The 16,385-nt window shown below is 32.4% G+C and overlaps 1 pseudogene; it reads right to left on the bottom strand.

Annotated features, from left to right (window-relative positions):
* Positions 1–8,092: 8,092 nt before the first annotated feature.
* LOC149537774 (putative aldo-keto reductase 2) lies at positions 8,093–15,587 on the bottom strand (annotated as a pseudogene).
* Positions 15,588–16,385: the final 798 nt, after the last annotated feature.

The following is a 16,385-nucleotide window of genomic DNA, read 5'->3' as shown; positions in this document are numbered from 1 at the left end:
CAACTCATTTTTGATCAATAGTGAACTAAAAATTTCCCTTTTTGAACTGAAGAGAGATTTTGTTGAGATATTTAATTTAATAAAATGAGATATGCTATCATAATTACTTTTTCTATTTAATTAAATAATCTTTAATTAATTAGAGACACTTTTCTTATTTAATTAAATAACTTCATTTAATTAATTAGGAATGGCTTCTCATTTAATTAAATAACTTTGTTTAATTAACTAGAAGTAAGTACTCCATTTAATTAAATAATTTCATTTAATTATTTCAAAATTCTTTTCGAAACTAGTCAACTCAAGTCCACCGTGGTTAAATCTGGTCAACTTTTTGCCAAACTTGATCTTTTCGTATGTGAATATGAGCAAATGTGAGTCTGAATTCCAGAAACAATTCGATGCAACTTCGTATTCAACCTTTCAAAATGAAGAGATGAGGGTCTCTTAAATAGACTTTCCAGAAATTCATCAATGGTTGGGATCGATTTCAATCAATGGTCACGATTAAAGGTGAAGTTCAGTCATAAAGGGAGATTTCCAAATTAAAGAGAGTTAACAGATTTAATTTGAGTAAAATAAGGAGTTAACTGATTCAATTTGAGTAGAAAAAGGAGTTAACTGGTTTAACTCATTTTTGATCAATATTGAACTGGAAATTTCCTTTTTTGAACTGAAGAGAGATTTTGTTGAGATATTTAATTTAATAAAATGAGATATGCTCTCATAATTACTTTTTCTATTTAATTAAATAATCTTTAACTAATTAGAGACACTTTTCTTATTTAATTAAATAACTTCATTCAATTAATTAGCAATGGATTCTTATTTAATTAAATAACTTTTTATAATTAACTAAAAGTAAGTACTCCATTTAATTAAATAATTTCGTTTAATTATTTCAAAATTCTTTTCGAAACTAGTCAACTCAAGTCAACCATGGTTAAATATGGTCAACTTTTGGTCAAACTTGATCTTTGCATATGTGAATATGAGCAAATGTGAGTATGAATTCCAGCAACAATTCGATGCAAATTCTCATTCAACCTTTCAAAATGAAGAGATGAGGGTCTCTTAAATAGACTTTCCTAGAATTCATCAATGGCTGAGACCGATTTCAATCAACGGTCAGGATTAAAGGTGAAGTTCAGTCATAAAGGGAGATTTGCAAATTAAAGGGAGCTAACGGATTTAATTTGAGTAAAATAAGTAGTTAACAGATTCAATTTGAGTAGAAAAATGTGTTAACTAATTTAACTCATTTTTTATCAATAGTGAACTGGAAATTTCTCTTTTTGAACTGAAGAGAGATTTTGTTGAGATATTTAATTTAATAAAATGAGATATGCTCTCCTAATTACTTTTTCTATTTAATTAAATAATCTTTAATTAAGTAGAGACAATTTTCTTATTTAATTAAATAACTTCATTTAATTAATTAGGAATGGCTTCTCATTTAATTAAATAGCTTTTTATAATTAATTAGAAGTAAGTACTCCATTTAATTAAATAATTTTGTTTAATTATTTCATAGTTCTTTTTGAAACTAGTCAACTCAAGTCAACCGTGGTTAAATCTGGTCAACTTTTGGTCTAACTTGATTTTCGCGTATGTGAATATGACCAAATGTAGGTATGAATTCCAGCAACAATTCGATGCAAATTCTCATACAACCTTTGAAAATGAAGTGATGAAGGTCTCTTAAATAGACTTTCTTGGAATTCATCAACGGTTGAGATCAATTTCAATCAACGGTCAGGATTAAAGGTGAAGTTCAATCATAAAGGGAGATTTCCAAATTAAAGCGAGTTAATAGATTTAATTTGAGTAAAATAACGAGTTAACTGATTCAACTTGAGTAGAAAAAGGAGTTAACTCATTTAACTCATTTTTTATCAATAGTGAACTGGAAATTTTCCTTTCTGAACTGAAGAGAGATTTTGTTGAGATATTTAATTTAATAAAATGAGATATGCTCTCATAATTACTTTTTCTATTTAATTAAATAATATTTAATTAATTAGAGACACTTTTCTTATTTAATTAAATAACTTCATTTAATTAATTAGGAATGGCTTCTCATTTAATTAAATAACTTTGTATAATTAATTAGAAGTAATTACTCCATTTAATTAAATAATTTTGAATAATTATTTCGTAATTCTTTTCAAAACTAGTCAACTCAAGTCAACCGTGGTTAAATCTGGTCAACTTTTGGTCAAACTTGATCTTTGCGTATGTGAATATGAGCAAATGTGAGTATGAGTTCCAGCAACAATTCGTTGCAAATTCTCATTCAACCTTTCAAAATGAAGAGATGAGGGTCTCTTCAATAGACTTTCCTGGAATTCATCAACGATTGGGATCGATTTCAATCAACGGTCAGGATTAAAGGTGAAGTTAAATCATAAAGGGAGATTTCCAAATTAAAAGGAGTTAACAGATTTAATTTGAGTAAAATAAGGAGTTAACTGATTCAATTTGAGTAGAAAAAGGAGTTAACTGATTTAACTCATTTTTTATCAATACTGAACTGAAAATTTTGCTTTTTGAACTTAAGAGAGATTTTGTTGAGATATTTAATTTAGTAAAATGAGATATGCTCTCATAATTACTTTTTCTATTTAATTAAATAATCTTTAATTAATTAGAGACACTTTTCTTTTTTAATTAAATAACTTCATTTATTTAATTAGGAATGGCTTCTCATTTAATTAAATAACTTTGTTTAATTAACTAGAAGTATGTACTCCATTTATTTAAATAATTTTGTTTAATTATTTCAAAATTCTTTTTGAAACTAGTCAACTCAAGTCAACCGTGGTTAAATCTGGTAAACTTTTGGTCAAACTTGATCTTTGCGTATGTGAATACGAGCAAATGTGAGTATGAATTCCAGCAACAATTTGATGCAAATTCTCATTCAACCTTTCAAAATGAAGAGATGAGGGTCTCTTAAATAGACTTTCTTGGAATTCATCAACGGTTGAGATCGATTTCAATCAAGGGTCACGATTAAAGGTGAAGTTTAGTCATAAAGGGAGATTTCCAAATTAAAGGGAGTTAACAGATTTGATTTGAGTAAAATAAGGAGTTAACTAATTCAATTTGAGTAGAAAAAGGAGTTAACTGATTTAACTCATTTTTGATCAATAGTGAACTGAAAATTTCCCTTTTTGAACTGAAGAGAGATTTTTTTGAGATATTTAATTTAATAAAATGAGATATGCTCTCATAATTAATTTTTCTATTTAATTAAATAATCTTTAATTAATTAGAGACGTTTTCTTATTTAATTAAATAACTTCATTTAATTAATTAGGAATGGCTTCTCATTTAATTAAATAACTTTGTTTAATTAACTAGAAGTAAGTACTCCATTTAAATAAATAATTTTGTTTAATTATTTCAAAATTCTTTTCGAAACTAGTCAACTTAAGTCAACCGTGGTTAAATCTGGTCAACTTTTGTTCAAACTTGATCTTTGCATATGTGAATATGACCAAATGTAGGTATGAATTCCAGCAACAATTCGATGCAAATTATCATTCAACCTTTCAAAATGAAGAGATGAGGGTCTCTTAAATAGACTTTCCTGGAATTCATCAACGGTTGAGATCGATTTCAATCAACGGTCAGGATTAAAGGTGAAGTTCAGTCATAAAGGGAGATTTCCAAATTAAAGGGAGTTAACAGATTTAATTTGCGTAAAATAAGGAGTTAACTGATTCAATTTTAGTAGAAAAATGAGTTAACTCATTTAACTCATTTTTGATAAATAGTGAACTGAAAATTTTCCTTTTTGAACTGAAGAGAGATTTTGTTGAGATATTTAATTTAATAAAATGAGATATGCTCTCATAATTACTTTTTCTGTTTAATTAAATAATCTTTAATTAATTAGAGACACTTTTTTTATTTAATTAAATAACTTCATTTAATTAATTAGGAATGGCTTCTCATTTAATTAAATAACTTTGTTTAATTAAGTAGAAGTAAGTACCCCATTTAATTAAATAATTTCATTTAATTATTTCAAATTTTTTTTCGAAACTAGTCAACTCAAGTCAACCGTGGTTAAATCTGGTCAACTTTTTGTCAAACTTGATCATTGCGTATGTGAATATGAGCAAATGTGAGTATGAATTCTAGCAACAATTTGATGCAAATTCTCATTCAACCATTCAAAATGAAGAGATGAGGGTCTCCTAAATAGACTTTCCTGGAATTCATCAACGGTTGGGATCGATTTCAATCAACGGTCAGGATTTAAGGTGAAGTTCAGTCATAAAGGGAGATTTCCAAATTAAAGAGAGTTAACAGATTTAATTTGAGTAAAATAAGGAGTTAACTGATTCAATTTGAGTAGAAAAAAAAGTTAATTGGTTTAACTCATTTTTTATCAATAGTGAACTGAAAATTTCTCTTTTTGAACTGAAGAGAGATTTTGTTGAGATATTTAATTTAATAAAATGAGATATGTTCTCATAATTACTTTTTCTATTTAATTAAATAATCTTTAATTAATTAGAGACACTTTTCTTATTTAATTAAATAACTTCATTTAATTAATTAGGAATGGCTTCTCATTTAATTAAATAACTTTGTTTAATTAACTAGAAGTAAGTACTACATTTAATTAAATAATTTCGTTTAATTACTTCAAACTTCTTTTTGAAACTAGTCAACTCAAGTCAACCGTGGTTAAATCTGGTCAACTTTTGGTCAAACTTGATCTTTGCGTATGTGAATATGACCAAATGGATGTGAGGCCTTGCCCCAACCCTTCGTATCCTTAGTGTTACTTTATCTTTTTTGTTACTCACGACTCGAGATGTCGAGACATTATCTGATGCTTAGAACATACTTTATTATTTCATGTTGTGTGATGTTATTTTTTAGATATATTTGATGATTGTCATTTAATGTTTTATGTATATGTATGTTGATGAAATTGGTAAATGTACGATTGATGCTTTGATTTAAGATATTTTAAATGGTTAAGAATTAAGTAGGATGGAGGAAACCCTGATTGATGCATGGTTCAATTTATGTGAATTTCTGATACGTATATATGTACATGTGATTTTTTGGACTACTGATGTGTGTAATGAGTGTGCAGATATTTAGCCGAGAAACCCTACGGAGGAACAAAACTGATCTCTTTGTGCTAATTTTGGAAGCCTTGTTATTCGTAATTCACATATTGTATTTTGAGATATATGTATGTATCTTCTTTGTTCAGTGAATGTTAATGTTTGTAATTATGTTCTTTCAGTGTCGCTTGACACTCGTAAAATGTTTATGTGCTTCGACGTGCTAGTTATGGTTAGCTGTGTAACCCATGGACCTAAGTCGGTTTAAGTTAGTGTCAGTTTGCTAATTGGTTCTTAATTGAGTTTAGTCACCCTTAATCCAATTTAGTGCTTAATCTGCTTTTTAGAGTTGTTATTTGGTCCTTTTTATTTCCTAGATTTTTGTTTGGCTCTAAACCTTTTCCTAAGGCTTTAAAACATGGAATTCTTATACCCAAAGGGTATGGGTATGGGTTAGGGGTCTTTTCCAACCCCTAAGACCCTTTTGTTGACTTTTGAGGCCACTCAAAAAGTCCCTTTTTGCCTTTGTGCGAAAATTGCATGTGGTTATTATGAGTTGTCTTACCCCACCTCCTTTTAGGGTTTAACCATAGTGTGGGTTGAGTTAGGAGTTTCTAGAATTGTTAGTTGGTGGGAGAAGTTATTGATCCTTTTGGGTGGTTGAGTTTGAGGCTTATTTAGAGGCATTTCTTGGACTAGTGGAGGTTGTTACCCAATCTCTACATTTAGAGAGGAGTTCTTGAAGATTGAAGCAAGGAAAGGTAAGCTCACTAGTACATTTGACCCCAATTTTCAACCAAAATTTTTGACCATCTATTAAAATGTTTTAGATTGGTTGAAATATGCAAGGAAAAATATCTTTTTTTAAAAATCCATGCAAATTCGACCAACATGGGCTTCATATGTTAAATTTTTTTAAAAAGTGGGAAAAACTCATTATTGTTGAGGATGAAAATGGAGGAAGGGTTTCACAGGCTGGAGGAGGCAAAGGCGAAGGTTTTTGAGAAAGGGGCATCTATGTATAGGGGGTGCATGGAGATGGGTGTGGTAGCGACAGTGTTAATGAAATCCTTGCAATCAATGTTGTCATCTACTAATGAGGAGGCCAAGTTAGGGATGAAGATGAGAGTGGCGGCATTGGTTAATGAGGATGGGGTGTTTTGATAATGTAGGATCTATTAATTGCTGGTTTCGACATCACTAGTGCAACAATAGAATGGGCAATGGTAAAACTCATTCATAATCTAGATAAAATGGAAAAATTCCAAGGGGAGTTAGAGGAGGTTGTAGGTCATAGTAGAAGAGTGGAGGAATCTGATATTGATCATCTACCTTACCTTCATGCAATGGTGAAAGAAGTGCTTCGACTGTATCCTCCTAGTCCTCTTTTGATCCCTCATAAAGCATCAAGATCTTGTGAAATAGGGGGTTTGTGATCCCCAAAGACACACAAGTATGGGTTAATATGTGGGCGATTGTGAGGGATCCTGTTGTGTTGGAAGGAGCCTTCCAAATTTATGTGAGAGAGGTTTTTGGAGGGAGAGAGAGCTACTGTGGACTTTAAGGGACAAGATTTTGAGCTTATATCATTTGGAGTAGGGAGAAGAATATGCCTAGGGCTTCCTTTGGCTGATAAGATGCTTCATTTAATTTTGGCTTCGCTGGTTCACTCCTTCGACTGGAGTCTTCCTAATGGAATGAGCACAAAGGAACTAGACATGGTCTATATATTTAGAGTGGTATTGTGGAAGAGTCAGAATTTGGAAGCAATCCCACTACACCTGCAACATCACTTGTATTAATTCTTCAATATTAAGGTAATTTCTTCAATACGTTGGATCACAAAGTCTAATATGATAATGCCGTTTAGAATGGAGGTGTCATAATAGATTTAGTAAGTTGACTGACTTTCCCTACAATAATTTTATTAGTGTCTAAGACTCTAAAGTATCAAGAAAAGTGACATCTGTGTACACAACATAGTGAACGAGGGCTACCATTTCTTTCTTAGGTGTCACACCTCTGTATCAAGAGAGACATACCCATACAACATAGACACTTCCCGCACTCTACATGGCACTACTTCTGTGCATATCAATGAATTTGAATGCAATATTATAAATAATTTCTGCATGCAACTTCTTACCATTATATACTTATTTTTGTTTAAATTAATATGATCATAAACGTGTTTGAAATTTGTATTAGAAAGACTTTGAGATTTTTATATGGTTTTTGTAATGTAATATGGGTCTTATTCAATGTTATACCACTTCTTTGAGTGTGTTTCATATTGTTTCAAGGAAATTTGGATTTATTTGTAGCTACGGGTTCTTGTGCTTTGTCTTGATAATAAAACATGAATTGGCACCGGATGGACATTCTAGATTATCTACTTTGAAACATGAATTTGTTGACATATGGGGTGAAAACCTCTAATGTATCCTTGGCATGCACTGATAATAAATGGCATATTGTTATCTTGATGTCCAAGCCCACAAGTTATGTGGAGTAACAATGGTTGAATATCGAAGTCTCTAAGAGAACCTTGGAGATATTACGACTCATTTATTGGATCTTTATTACTAACTCCTGCTTAAGATCCATGTGGAAGGGTTTGGGTTTATCACTAGTCCATAAATATTGTCATGCATAAATGTTAAAATGCCAGTATCATTACTATTAACGAAATATATTTCCACCAGGTTTATAAAACTCTTTATAGAGTCATTTACCAAAAGCTCTCTATTAATAGGCTTTGAAAATACTCTATTAATAGACTTTAAAAATACTACATTTTCAATAGTAAGCATTTATAACTGATATAATACAAGGCTAAAAAATCCATTTATTTAGATTCTTTTTTTTTTAACGCTGCTAACTCTTCAAAGCCCTTTATTCATCTAGCTCAATTGCAAATGTTCTGCTCTGGAACACAAACATTTACGTGCTTTAATTCAATGGAGAGTGTTGTATGGGGGCATTTCTGAATTTATTCAGGTCAATTGCAAATCAACAGCTCTGTGTCGGTCTCCAGCTGCAGCATCTACAGGAAAGATGGCTTTGATTTCATTCATGTCATCTGCTATCAATTTTACTGAGAGAGAAGATATTATCATCCAGGTTCTTCATCTTGGTGGTTCTAGGAATGGGCACAACATCATTTCCCTGGTCTTGAACCCATGCAAGAGCAACCTGGCTTGGGCTGCACCCTTTTCTTAAACTGATCTTACCTAGCTTTAGTAATAGATCTTGGTTCCACTCAAGATTCTCACCTTAAAACCTCGAATTCCCCTATTTAACAGATCAATTATTATGATATGAAACAATCAACAATGAAAAAATCAAATCAAATTAATTTTTACCTTTATTGTCAGTCTTTTCATGTAGATTTTTGTTTAGATTTTACTTTGTTGTTCAGTCTCAATGTTTGAACTCAACATCAGATCATCTTTAAAATGGTACAATTATTAAATGGAAAAAAAAATCCTATCCTTTACCTTACGAAGTCATTATCTGTCACACTTTGAAGAAGTTTTCCTCCTGTGCTGAAGAAACCCATGCCTAAAGGACTGTATGGAACAATCCAAATCCCCAACTCCCTATGAATGGAATAAAATGAAATAAAATAAATATAAGTAAGCTTGTATTCCTTATCTAAGTTCAAATGGAACAAAGTTCAAAAAAAATCTTATTAAAAACTTCAACTTTTGGTATATACTGTGAACCCAATTCACAAATATTTATTCTCAGTTCTCTGCAATCTATAAAGTAAACATTGAATCACTGACTGTTGAGGTATTATATCATCACAACATTTACCTAGAGGTGGGAATAATTTGGGCCTCAGAATCCCTACTCCAGAGAGACCATTCAAGCTGCACAACAATGATTGGATGCACTGCATGGGCCCTACGGATTGTTGAAGTAGAGGCTTCAAACAGACCCACATATTTTATATTTCCCTCTTCTACCAACTTCTTCAGTTCACTCATCTGTATAAAAGGAAAATTGATTTGCTTGTTATCAGATTTCTTATGTTTTGCTAGGCGTCGGTAAAGAGCCAGAGGGATACAATCTTGCCCTCCAAAGCCATACAAGCTTGATTATTAAACACATATTTTCTAGTGAAATTAGAGGTTTGAAATTTTGATTTTGTTGTTTCTGAGACAAATTCATTGACTCATGTTACATTAGCTTCATAAGAACTCATCTCTCATGATATAAGTTGGAGTAGTATTGCACTTAGTGACCTTCTGGAAAGGCTTAATGCTTCACCTTATGAGCATCATCTAAATGTAATGAGTACTACATGTTCCATTCATTCTTATGAAAAATGAGTTCTTGTGAACCACTATTAAAATAACTTGTGTCAATGCGTTTCACTAGAAAACCACACAGTTGAATCCTTGTAGTAAAATCACAATTTGACTTGCTGTAGAAAATATTTCATACTTATCAATCTCAAGAATTGATATGTAAAATATATTTCTCACATCAAATCAAATTCAAGATTCAACTATTTAGTTTTTGGAGAAAAACCATTGCCCAAAATTTTATAAATAAGATTAAAATAAAAAACCTGTCACAGTAGTACAGATTTTGAATCTTAAAACTTACAGCACCATGACAAAATAGTATTTTGGTGCAAGGTTAAGGGTTTGGAATCCGAAGACTTATAGTAGCTTCTATGGGTATAGTAATATCCACCTTGTGCTGGTAATAAAGATCAATGTAGTCTATATCAAGCCTCTTGAGGCTTACTTCACAGGCAGCCCTGACATATGCAGGATCTCCCTTCACACCAAATTCTCCATTACTCCAAGTCAATCCAAACTTAGTTATAATATGAACCTTCTCTTTGACACCTTTCAGAGCCTATTTAGGAAGGAATAATAAAAGCATTATGCACGGTGTTAGAACAAGCAAGCTCAGAGAATTAATAGATTAAGAAATGGAAACAGTACGAGTTGGAAACAAGATGTGCATCTTTTGATCAATCAATGGTTTTAACAAATGCATCTTTTGAGTAATATTGATCACTTTTTAGTGATGGTTTATATAGTTTTCAGCTATGTAAGGATTTCATACAGTTGATGCTTCCGCAGCTCATAATTATGTTATAATGTTGAATTACTTTTCAGAAGAGTCTTCTAGTGCAGGCTAGAAAAGAAACGTTAGAACTTAAGTATAAACACACAAGAGAGCTTGTTAGGTTTGTTTACATGAATGATCCAATGTTTTTCAAGATGACACAAAATAAAATAGCATGTATGGTAGAACCATTTTTTAAATTGTAAAGTGAAGCTTCTCGACACCTAACATATAGAAACTATTATCCAAATTTGCTCATCTACATCACCACTTATCAGTTACAGCAGTAATCTTAAACTATATCATAGCAGTAACTGGGAGCTAGGCATGCTTAGATCAACATGTATGGTAGTCACAATCAAACATGGATTTCAAGAATTTTTAAGGAAATGAAAGCATTTCATTTTATTCATGCTGCCTATCCAAGAACCTTGAATGGCACAAAGAAATCTTACTCCTTTTGTCATATATTCTATCTTGGCTATATTTATAAGATGTGTCTGTATAATATTTTTTCTAACATGAGAAGTCATACAAAATATTTGGAAATACCTTCATCTCTGAGTTACAAGGCATAGAATCATGCTAAATTGCTTTAATCCACTTTAGGTTCAGATTTCTTGATTATGCTTTGCAAATATTGATACACTGTTATCCTCTTTTGTAAATCCAATTTGACATTATTTGATTGGTAGTTGCTCTGTATTATGCATTAATGGTAGTCCATGTTCGGAGAATGTAATCCCATCTTTGTTATATGAATAGAGTTTGCATAAGAGATGTTGGTATGGTTTTTATAAAGCAGGTTAACAGCTGTGTCTTCTAAGTTCTTTCTTATAAATAGACATTTGGATATGGTGATAGTAATGAAGGGTCTATATTGGTCAATATGATTGTGTTGGAACAGACAAGCAAAGGAAGTAATCAAAGCAATTAAGAAACGCATTGCCAATAAGAATCCTAAGATCCAAATTCTTTCTCTGACGGTTAGTATTGAATAATATTATAAATTTCTATATACATTTTGATTTATTTTAAGTTATCATTACTGAGATATTTGGTTGAATTCTGAGTGCAAAAAATTTACTATAGTAAGAATTCATTTATGATTGACTTTGATGGATAACTTTGATTTAATATTTTCCTAGTTATTTTTGCAGCTATTAGAGATACTTACAGAAAATTGTGGTGATACTGTTCACTTGCAAGTTGCCGAGAGAGATGTGCTACATGAAATGGTCAAGATAGTAAAGAAAAAGGTCTGTAAAAAAAGCTTTTGTGTAACTTGCACATGTTTTTTTGGGTTGTAGCTTAAACAATTTTTGGTTTGTGCTCTGAGTGCATATTTTCAGCAATCCTTTATGTGGGTTTTTTTCATATTTTATTTTGTAGCCTGATTTAAATGTTAGAGAAAAGATCTTGGTCCTGCTAGATACATGGCAGGAAGCTTTTGGGGGGTCAAATGGAAGATATCCACAATATTATTCTGCATACCACGAGTTACAGGTAAGGAAAAAAATAAAATGAATCTTAAGGATGTTCAACAAATCTCATGTTTTTCAACGGCAGGTTGAATATATTTGACTGACTCTGCCAAATGGCAGGGTAAAACATTGACCTTGAGATTGACCCTCATTTTTGTTACCTAGATTTGCTTTCTAGCTCACATACTTTAAATGCCATTTGGAAGTAGTGTATATTGTTAAACTATTCCAGGATGCAGTGCAGCAGTGATGTTGGCATAATGACATTAGTTAGTAATTAATTTCATGCTGCATGTTCTTAGTTTGAAGTTTTATTTGTCATTTTAGAGCCCAGTGGCTCTAGGGCCTTGAGTATGGTAACCTGAGAGAGTGCATGAATTGTTTGCTATTGCATATTAAAATGTGATTGCCTGCCTCAGTTTGCTACATTTGTAGATGCTTTAAGGCTTTCCAGAAAACAACAAAAATTGAAAGTATATGTATGTTTTGTGAAATGCATCTTCAGATTTCATTCTTCAAATAGAAAACCCTGATTATTCAAAAATCTGTAAATAATCACCTTAAAGATGCAATTTGCAGGCATTGGAGATTTTTTTCCTATGTTGTGCCAGAGATGTGGTTGTTTATTGTGATACGATTTTGGAACTTGCTCTGGACTACATAAGCTATGATCCAAACTACATTGATAATATGGAAGAAGATATAGAAGAGAGTAATGGAGAGGAGGATGAGTATGTTAAAATTGCTTAAGATAATTATTTTCCTGAGAAAATTTAATTTTTGCACAATGGTGTCTTTTATTTTCATGTAATTATGAATTTTATGACCAACATGTGAATACTATTCTGTTGATGTAGAGAGAGTGCTAATGAATATAGCGATGATGAGGATATCAGCTAGAAGGTTCAGAGGGCAACAGCTAAGTATTTGTCTACTATGATAACATCTCATCCAGAAATGCTATTAAAGTTGTATGAGGAGGCATGTTCTTTGAACCTTTCTCAATTGTTGATGGGAGATATTTATCATTTTCATAAAAGTTGACTCTATTTATCCTATACATTTGCCATGTTTTTTGACCTTTGTGTGCCCAATAATTTTGGCTTAGTGTCTCTTCAGAGTTTATGGCTTACCTCTAAAGAGTGACAAGAATGGCCCTTTGTCTTTGTTAGAGTCAAGAGGATACATAAATTCCATTCTCTTGGCATAACACTAACCTGCTAATGTTATGCACAAATAGGAATAAATTGAGTTTTAAATGATATATATCAGTTGTTATCTCATTTCAAAATTTGGTTAGCTTTAGGAATTCTTTTATAAGATGTTATATGAAATGATTGCTAGCTAACACCTACCAAGGAAACATAACTTGCTTCTTCTCACAGTGAATTCTGCTCAAGGTTTTGGCATTGTGAAGTGTAGCCCAGTTCTTTATGTGCCAATGGCAATACTGAGAATGCTAAGAGATGGCATGTTTAATCTCGTTGATGTTATTTCTTTGTTGATAAATATATCTATTGCATTTTCCTTGGTTTGTTAAATGGGAAGTAATCTAAGGGGAGAACACTTCGTTATGTTTCCAAGTAAGTGTTTTTATAAATATAAAATGATAGCATTATTTAGACTTGCACAATACACCAAATTTTTCTTTGCTTCAAGCGACTTGGAGGGGTGACTTGGTGAGTTGACTTGACGAGCCGACATGCCGAGTGAACTTGGTGAGCAAACTTAAAGAGTTAAGCCATCTCACAAATTTCAAAAGAAAATGTTGACAGTTAATCCAACAATAAGATGCTGCTCTAACTAAGTGCAAAGAAAAGAAGGTTATTCACGATATTCAAAGAATGAGTTTGATGAGAAAAACAAGTGCAAATATATGAATCTGAAGAACATAGAGTAAATCATACAGGCCTCTAGAAATTCAAGAAATAATACAGATCACAATTAATATTTTATATCTTCTATAAATGCTAGGCTTGAATGCTTTTTCCTTTATGGAATTGTTTTTGGGCTTCTACATGCTTTTTGGTCTATGAAACCTTGCTTTGTCAAGCCTACCCGGGATGTACAAAGTTTTACCAAAATTGGAAGAGAGATTTCTTGGTAGTGGGCCAAAAAGACAAGGATAATAAAATGTGTATCATCTAATATCTCACTGAGAAACTAACTTCAATAGATTGCTGGTATTCTGAATAAGAAGAAGCTAAACAAGGAAACATTAAACTGACAGAAGAAGCAATCCTTGAACTCCACAAATGTTTTGAAGATTAAACCATATATAGTCAGCGTGATGAGAATCAGATATGATATTATTAGTGTCAACACATATTGCTTACAGGAAATGGTTCTTCTATCAGAACTAATGGTCTTACTATTAGACAAAGGCCATCAAGGAGATGGGTTGCAGAGATAGAAGACAACATTCAAAAGATCAGTTTGTTGGGCACCTTTGACACTGCAAAGGATGAAGCAGCCTACCTTTTGAGGGGCAAAGAGACTTCCAAGATGCTCCTCCTTAGGTTCAAGGATGCTCGTTCCAGAAACAAGACTATCAACTCTAGTTCAATTCCCAATTTTCTCTCTAATTCTGAGGCAAATTGTCTCAAGAATCATTTCATACAGTCAAAAGTCAAGCTGGGAACATAGTATCTCAGCTCTAATGCCCATGTCCAAAATGTTAAACTTACCTTCAGAGAAGTCCTCTTGCATTGGAAGTAGGATTTCCAGCCTAACAAACGTGCACATTACTCCAAGTAAGTCCATGGGTGAGGGGAATTTCGAAGGTAAAGACAATGACTCAACTGGTTTTTCTCACAACTCTATACAACAGAGACATAGTAATGGTGAATGGCAATGGCTATAAACGTTAGTGAACCATAATTTGGTAAACTTTTAGTTTTCCATCCCTTGTCTCTCTTCTATTTAAAAATGTTCTTTGTTTTGGTAAACTTTTAGTTTTCCATCACCTTGCCGATTAGGATCCACCTTGTAGATTTGAGGCGACATGTTTGGATTGGATCTGGTTTAGGTCCTTGTTTACAAGTTTTGTGCCTAGATTTGGGTCTTATTTCATGTGGCTAAGGCCTAAATGTTTCATATTCTAGGCCGAGGCCCACATGTTACCCTTTTGAGGTTAGATCTGTCTCAAACTTAGCCTGGTATATGTTCCCAAATTCACACCCTATATGCTAAAGCCCTAGCCACTTGGATCTAGGCCTAATTAGGCATGTATGTCAGCTATTGGGGCCTAATCGAGCCCATTCTACATTGAATTATGGACTTGTCTAATTAGATCAGGTCCATTCATTAGACCGAGAGGCTGTTTAAATAATTTTTAGGCTCCAATCTCGAGTTTTGAGCTTCATGTTTCATCGTAGGCCTGATTATAGGCATCATTATATCTAGTTTAAGCTTGATTTGGTCATATAAGGCCCACGTGTTTCATTACAAAGGGCTTGCTGATTGGTTGATATTATATGGGTCTTTAGGAATGTGCCAACACTCCCATAGGAATCTGTGACCTGAGAGGAATCAGTCATGGAGAAAAGAGAGGAGTGAGCATTGCTGTAGAAATTCCTATGAGCTAGTATAATAATATGGTTCATTGGTTCAATAGATCTCAAAGTTTGTCATTTTTTCACTTAATAATTATCATAACATAATTATTGTTCTTCCATATTGGTATCGGTTATGAGTGTTGCATGCTTATTATTGCTCAGTCATATGTTGATTGATGTCCTCTTGATTATTTATATTTATTGATACAACTTCTCCTGATTTGTGTATCATCCTATTACATAGTAATCATGGACCATCATTGGATATACATATGATCATTGATCAATTATCACTTGGTTTTTGGTCTTCATAGTAGCTATCATACTTATCAGCACTTGGGATCTGGAATACCCATTATGGATTCCTCATTTGCTATTATGTATCACTCCATATTGATTTAGTAATTGGTTCATTAACCAGATCACTTCTTCTCATGATGTTGATGTGTATTGACTGCTCTTCAACTTCTTCCATGTATGATGCAGATTGATATCTTAGCTACTAGTGAAAATAGTTCTAAATGACGATTTATCCATAGTTGTGATTCTCTAATATGAGTACTTTCCTTCATCTAGGAATGATTGCTCAATACTATATGTCACGCTGAGGATCCTTCACCATTTGATCATGGATAATCTTGTGATGGTTATTGCTTTACAATTTACATGATGACTAGTTTGAAGATGTCATGCTGACTGTCCCTTTGAATGGTTTACCCATACAACATAAAGTGTTTGATGCTGATGAAAGCCTATATATGAACTACTTGAGCTCCTCCTTTCCTCTTGTTGGTAGTTGTAATGATTTTTATGCATCCATAAACAAAATCCACATCAACATCTGATTGAAGACAACACAATTTACAGTTTAGAAACTACCATGTGTATGCCTATTGCTTGATGAAGATAAATACTGACTTAATTCCTTTATTTTGTCATCTCCTATGCTGCATCTTCTCAGCGTGAAAACAAAGGTTGTGATGTGTTTGACTATTTTTCATCTAGCGGTGCTAATCTATGTAACTTGATATCTTTCTATTTTGATTTGTTTAATTTTGTAACAATATTAACTAGTTCATGTTGTATTCAGATTGATGGAGGTCCTTACTCATCTTTGTATTCAAGTCGTGGCATGGGTGGTGGATACTTAAGTG

The sequence above is a fragment of the Cupressus sempervirens genome, chromosome 9, assembly GCF_028749045.1.
Source record: "Cupressus sempervirens isolate cs-2001-9-10 chromosome 9, ASM2874904v1, whole genome shotgun sequence".
In the NCBI taxonomy this organism is placed as follows: Eukaryota; Viridiplantae; Streptophyta; class Pinopsida; order Cupressales; family Cupressaceae; genus Cupressus; species Cupressus sempervirens.
Note: the sequence above shows the minus strand (reverse complement) of the source record. Positions and strands in the feature narration are given on the sequence as shown.